Raw genomic sequence first — 7654 nt, forward strand, 5'->3', positions numbered from 1 at the left:
TCTCGGCTGAATTCCTATTTGAATCAAGTAGGCATGATATTAGCCGTACCCGTGTATATCTAACTTTTAAGTAATAATTGGTGTTCTTATTCCTACAAAGACTGTATATGTGGTTTATATCATGGTGATCCAATTGTAAATCAAATGTATGGTTCAACCTGCTGACACAACTAACTACCTGGTAAAAATTGGGGGAGAGTTAGTCGGGGCATAACCCATAATACCTAAGTGTGTTGACTAAGAGAGGGTTCACAGGAAACCTAACCCCGCCCTCTAGAATCGCCATTAATGGGAAGAAAACAGTATCATGCCCTCTGTGGAGAGCAATTTTGCTCTCATGGCAGTATGCCACTTCCACATCATCGGGGATATCAAACTTTTGCCTAAATGTGGCTAAAGATGCCGCAGTATCCAGAAGAAAGGCAAAACCCATTTTAAAGTCTAAATACTGAAGGAAGAAACTCGAAGAAACAAGCTGAAGTAAGAGGAGGGGGTAGAAAACTTACTTTGGGCTCTAGGGAAGAAAGGGTCTCTGGAAGTGTGAGTAAGCGCACAGATGAATGCTCGGTAGAGAGTAAACTCAGGAAATAAGGAGTCAAAAAGTGAAAGAACGTTTTGAGATGAACTATTTATAGAGGCCAAAGAGGACAGAGAGATGTTTAATTAGCAATAAAGAGGCACGATTAGCAAAAAACTCTACGAATGCCAATGACAACTGACACGCGCGTCGTCTCGGTTCATGAACCGTCAGGTAATAATGACAACTGAACCTAGTGCCCCGGAACAACACGTCTTTTGAGAGAGCATTAATGGGTTGCCGTAACCGCCCAAGTCTCTACCTATTAATCTCCTCAAACGAGAATGTCTTTCCGGTTCCTTAATTCTTCCCAGTATCCGGGCATGAATCAAGGGGAGGCTAATGTACGGCACCAAGATACCCGGGTCCAGTTAGGCCTTAGGTTCAGGCCCAGTAGCATGGCCCACATCTCCAATCTCTTTCTACTCTACCCTCACAAACTACAAGCCCAAGTTTCATCACCTAACCATTGCTCGGCATAACGTTCCCGAATAATAAAAAAAGACTAAAATTCGAACACACCATAGCATGCTCGACAGTTCCCAGGAAACATCACTATCGAGCATTCCTACTTGAGTTGGAACCAAGTTCCAAGGCCACATTCACCACATTCCACCCCCACCTAACCACCCACTTACAACTAATGATATTGGACCCCCAATTGCACTAACTGTTGTTGTAATCATAGTCTCTCCACTAATCCAGAGCTATAAATATAAGAAGATGGAAAGGAAAAAGTGGTTGTTGAGAGGTTCACAAAAAATAAAGAGTAGAGAGAAACAGTGATTCAGAAAGAGAGAGGAGAAACTACGTGGAGTCTCTGTGCCGAGAACAACCTAAAGTAGGAAATCCTAAACCCACCTTATAAGTAAGTTGTGAGCCTAAGTGAGGTCAAGCCCAATAGCCTCATTTTCGGCGCGCACAGGAACTAAATTAAATTTAAACAAAAATCTTTTCTTTTCTTTCTTTCATTTTTTTTTTTTTTTTTTTTTTTTTTTTTTTTTTTTTTTTTTTTTTGTAGAAGCAAAGTACTAGCCATGCTACACCAAAAATAAATAAATAAAATCTAAGGTTTCTACTTTCTATCTATCCATGATTGCCATGACACATAAAGTTAAGGAACTAAATGATAATTGATGTGGCCTCAATATCATCATATGTAATTGTTTCCAATTATTTTTTGTTTTAGATCGATTTAAAACAAATTGATTATCATTTATTAATTATAAATTATTATGTATTAAAAATTGTAGTATTGTATTGTTTGTAGCCCTGTGGCAAATCGAAGCTGGGTTTTGCACTCAAAACGACACGTTATTAGAGTGTTCCCGTGATGGTATGGACAAAGGAAGGGAGGTCGGTGACTGTTCTAAAATTTAGATTGATTAAAAAAGGTGGAAGAAAAGACAAACAACAAGCCGTCTTAGCTCAGCCGGTAGAGCGCATGGCTTTTAACCATGTGGTCGTGGGTTCGATTCCCACAGACGGCGTGTTTTAGTTTAATTAGGCCTTTTATTATGCCAAAAGGTTTACTTTTTACTTAACAACATAAGACACTCCTGACCTGAGTCCTGACTCCACTGCTACTATTGAAAAAAAAAATTCAGTTTTGTGATTTTTTTTTTTTTTTTCATTTCTCCTTTAAAATTTAAGCTGACAAATTAAGAACATTTTTAAATTTTGGCATGCAAGTTTAACTCTTTTTATTAATGATTATATATATGCTTTAATAGATCATAAGAGAATGATTACATTTTAGTTTTGCCATCAATCTATCGCAACCAGTCTCAATTGCCCCGGGTTTGAGACAAGTTATGGACTAAATATATGACACTAAGCATGTGCACACACAAGATTGTTGGAAATAGTGTGTGTGTATATATATTATGTGTTATTGGAAATAGAATGTATTATGGTTGTGAAATACTAAATGTATATTGGAAAAAAATAATTTTATTTTAATTTTCTAGTTGCAATATTCATGTTGTAAATGAATATTTTGATTCATATAATCATTTGGAATTACATGTTAATTAATGATTATTCATGCGAGCAAAAGTCATCATTGGACATGGGAAAAACAACTTAATATTTTAGAAAATTCTTTATTAAAATAAGTTAGTTTTTAGCTAATTACTACAACCCCACTCAATATTTTTTTTGTTAGATAGGAATTTTAACAAATCCATCATTGGATTACATTTTTTTTTTTTTTATATCCTCTGTACTTGCAAAATTTCCAAAAAATCAAAGATTAATCGCTATGTTATCAATAAAATATTTACATTTTAAGTTCTTGTAGTACAAAATTATATGTAAAAATAATTTTATAGATTGAATAGTAAATAACATCTTATTAGTACAAAATTTGACAAGCATATTAAGAACATAAAATACATGCAATCCAAACTGTTAAATGTTCAAAATATGTATTATTGTTAATGTTTTTAGCTGGAGTTGTAGTTATTGCCATTAGCTATAATGAAGTTTGATAAGGGTATTTTTGGTAATAAAATTGGGACCCGTAAACAAACAGAGCCCATCAAGGAAAAGGCCGACGGCTTCAAAGGAACCTTTGGCCCTATAGCAATCGTGGGATTCCTAAGGAACCAACGGCCATGAGGATAGATCAAAGACAAAGCTGACGGGTGCGCCTCCCTGCCAAACCGACGGAGGATCCCCTAATTGGCGGAGGACCCCTAATTGACGGAGAGGCATATTGACAGGTCTTATGTGGTCTACACACATATTCATATATGGAAACATTTTATGCATCACGCACAAAGACCCTACCACACGATTTTCACCTTCCCAGAATGGAGAGTATCCCCAATATCTCGATAGCATTAATTCCACCTTCTCCCAATAAGGAAAATCCCCCTATTCTCGGGATCTAGGGCTCTTCCCCACCACTATATAAGCAACAATTCTCTTCCTTTCCCAGGTACACAGAAAATCCCTAGCTCTCTCACTATAGAGTTCTTAGAGATTTCTCATTCACTGACTTAACCTTTGGAGGATCTTTGGCCAGTACCCCACCGATGCCTTCTGTTTGGTTTATGTTTTCATATTCTTTAGGTAACTATCAGAGCAATCAGGAGCCATCAACTCACTGACGATTTTTGTGCAACATTAGTTAGTGTCGTCTATGGGAAACGAGTGATTAGCCATACCACCACTTCTGAGACAAAGAGTTGCATGGTCCAAACACGATCGATAGCTACCATCAACTAGGAGACAGGGAATCCCTCCAACGCCTTGAAAAGGCAAGTGTAGACCCTGGCAGTAGCAGTTGAACGGCTTAGCCAATGCAACAAGGAGTTGGATCAACAGCTGAACCAAAGGAACAAGCGACGTACCGAAGACCAATGTGACAAATGGGACAACGATGAGCAAAATGGTAGTCATCTCCTGACGGAGGACTGTCAGGAGAGGGAAGATTAGGAAGAAAGCAATGTCCCCAGCAGACGAGACCAACCAGAGGACACTAACTTCCCATCGGAAATAAAAATCAATGCGATGCGTAAGGCCCAAGACAGGTAAATGATAAAGGAGAAGATGGATATAATGATGAATTCCATGAGGAGACAATTGTCCACCAACTTGGAGAAGTTAGTTCAACGAAAGGACTTACCTTTCATAGTGCAGGTGACTTCCTTCCCCCTCCCTGCCAAGTTCCGGATAGTGCAGGTGACTTCCTTCCCCCTCCCTGCCAAGTTCCGGATGCCACAGGTGGAAACATACGACGGATCACGGGACCTGCTTAACCATTTGGAGTCGTTCAAAACCCTCATGCCCCTACAAGGAGGCCCTTTTGATTGATGAAGCCGATGACAAAGTTCTGGTCACCGCGTTCACCAACGGGTTGCAATTTGGAAAGTTCCTCTTCTCTATTTATAAGAATAACCCAAAGATGATGGCCGATATGCTGTACAAGGCCATGAAGTACATAAATGCTAAAGATGCAATGATTGCCCGAGGGGGTAGGTTGAAGAAGAGAGAAAGGCAAGACGATCCCCGTCTAGACAAAGGAAGAAAGTCTACCCGAACAAGCAGCTGAAGGGACAATAAGAGATCAAGACCTCCCCCTGGGAGGACTGTAAACTTCACACCCCTAAATACCCCGTTGGACCAAGTCCTCATGTAGATAAGGGACGACATGGCGTTCACTTGGCCGGACAAGCTGAAGGGCGATCCGAACAAGAGGCCTAGAAACAAGTACTGGTCACTTCCATCGATACCATGGGCACGACACTTCCAAGTGTTATGATCTCAAGTAGCAGATTGAAGCCCTTATTAAGCAAGGAAAGTTACAACGGTTATAGGCACAAGGGAAAAGAAGTGTCAGAGTTGCCACCTAGTTATATGGTCTAGGAACCATGAATATAGCGTCCTTTCGGGGAAGGAACTTTGGTCTTACTACCAGAATATGAGTTTGGAGTTTAGGTACGCTCTTAGGAAGGTGTTTGGCACCCAAGATCACCCAACCCTAAGGTTGGCCTCCCATCATTGTGTCTTATGTCCTAACCTTATTAAAAACATGTTCAACACTTATATCTATACTCACACACACGCTAACATACATCTAAGCATACAATCATGGCATCATTCATCCCAAAACACATATTCATTCTTATAGGAAAAGAGAGCCAAATACAAAGGAAACCCTGGCATTCATCTAACATATGAAAAACCCTACCATACATCTAAGCATGTTCCATCATATCATCAAAGTGAAACCCTGACATAAATGCATGGACATTGCTAATGCATGACTTACCCTTTACTTACCTTTCAGCAGCATAGCACCTATGGCATCAATATATGAACATGTGAATAAATGGCATTAAAACTAAGAAAGCCTAATCCAAACATGTGATAACAAATAAACATGTTAAAAGATAAATAAACAGTTATGAGGTTGAAAACATATGAAGAAAGAGGCTGCATAGCAACCCAACATGCTTAAAAACATGAAGAAAACCTAAAACTAACCTAGACAAACATATATAAACATAAATTAAACAAAGAAATAGATTAAAGGCAGAAAAGAAAAAGAATAGTTCAAAAGAATACCTTAAAGCAAAAGCTCCTAGGCTTGATTTTTTACTGTTCCCCTCAGTCAATCACAATTCAATAAAACAGTGATTAGTAATCTTAAAGTCAAAGGATTGGGGCCAGAAAAGATTCCAATCAAATAAAAAAGACTTGAGGGTGTTTTATGAAAAAATCTCTTTTGATTCACTATTTTCTAGTGAATCATAGGTTTTTCCCATGAGATTTCTATGTGTTTTGAAAATGTACCATGTAAAGATTTTTATAGTTGAAAAAATAGGGTTTGGAACGGCTCCCAGATGATGTGGGATTCATTCCAAACCTCAACCATTATTGTAGAAAACTTGTATTTCATATGCTTCTGAAACTCTAGCTGCATATGCAAGAATGTGCCTACATACACATGCTTAGCTCTCGTACTTAAGCCACAACTCACGTATGCAGGACGAGGGCCACTTTGGTCGTATCATTTTCCAAATTTTATTTTTCTCATTTAAAAGGTTATATTTTCCATTTTAACACTCCTCAAGTCAATTTAACATCTGATTGGGCTTTAAACTAGCCTTAGGCCTTAGAGTTCGAGCATCATTAGAGAATGGGAGCCCAAGTCGTAAGGAGTATAAAATGCGGTGTCTATAATGGTTCGTCAAGGGCAGAGAGAACCCGCCAAGGGACACCGAACCCAACCGATGGGTCGAAGTAAAACCAAGGGCCTCGCTTGGAGAGATAAGGGTGATCATGGAGGGAATACAATGGCTGGCTCCTCTAAGAAAGCAAGGAAGATGTACTTACGGATAGTGCAAAGTCTCCAGATTTTTGGACGACCACCTAAAATGACTAGGGTCGATAACCTAGCCATCAGTTTCACAGAAGAGGACACTCGACGACTCTAGTGCCCTCATGACAATGCCCTGGTCATCAACCTATCGATTGCGGACTTCAACACTCGACGAGTGCTAGTGGACAATGGAAGTTCAGTAGATATCCTCTACTACCCTGCATTCCAGTAGCTGAGGATCGACAAGGAATGTCTTCTGCCCTCGAATACACCTCTAGTCGGACTTGGCAGTACCAAGGTTTTCCCTGTCGGAACTATCACCCTGCTAGTAACGCCATCATTGGGTGTCCTACGCTCAACGCATAAAGAGTGGCCACATCTTCATACCACCTACTGGTGAAGTTCCCAACAAAGTATAGGATAGGAGAAGCACGTAGGGACCAGATGGTCGCTCGTGAATGCTACATAGTCATGTTAGAAATAGACAATCATTTGCAGGCATTAAGCATTGAGGAGCGACGAGTTATAGTAGAACCAGTAGAAGACCTGGAGGAGATCTCCTTGGATAACAACATACCAAGCCGAATCACTCGTGTCGGCACACAGACCAATCCTTCAGTTCGTAAGGAGCTCACCCTTTTCCTAAAGAACAATTAGAATGTCTTCACTTGGAGCCATGAGGACATGCTAGGGATTGATCCAAGTATCATGGTCCACAAACTCAATGTGTGCCTATCCTTCCCTCCAGTCCGACAAAAGAAGAAAGTCTTCACCCAAGAAAGAGACAAAGCTATAACTGAGGAAGTTTGCAAGCTACTAGAAGCAGATTTCATTAGGGAGGTATATTATCTTGAATGGTTGGCCAACGTAGTGATGGTCAAAAAAGGGAATGGCAGTATTAACCTCCTTGTAGACTTAACGGCCGAACACCAGCTGTTGAGTTTCATGGATGCCTTCTCTAGATACAACTAGATCAGGTTGGATAAAGTGGACCAGGAGAAGACCTCATTTGTCACGAGCTAAGGGCTCTTTTATTATAAGGTCATGTTGCTTGGATTAAAGAATGCAGGGGTGATGTACCAAAGGCTTGTGAATAAAATGTTAGTCCAACAAATTGGGCAGAACGTCAAAGTATACGTGGACGACATGCTTGTAAAGAATAAAAAGGAGAAAAGTCACCTGGATGACCTCTGGGAAACATTCGAAACCCTGCACCTCTACGACATGAAGCTTAATCCTAGCAA

General features: G+C 39.9%; 1 non-coding gene across 1 annotated transcript; it reads left to right on the forward strand.

Annotated features, from left to right (window-relative positions):
- The first annotated feature begins 1994 nt into the window (after positions 1-1994).
- On the forward strand, positions 1995-2067 carry TRNAK-UUU. Its single transcript has one exon. It is a non-coding gene; the product is annotated as a tRNA-Lys (tRNA).
- The last annotated feature ends 5587 nt before the right edge of the window (positions 2068-7654 follow it).

Source organism: Quercus lobata, chromosome 12 (genome assembly GCF_001633185.2).
Source record: "Quercus lobata isolate SW786 chromosome 12, ValleyOak3.0 Primary Assembly, whole genome shotgun sequence".
Classification (NCBI taxonomy): Eukaryota; Viridiplantae; Streptophyta; class Magnoliopsida; order Fagales; family Fagaceae; genus Quercus; species Quercus lobata.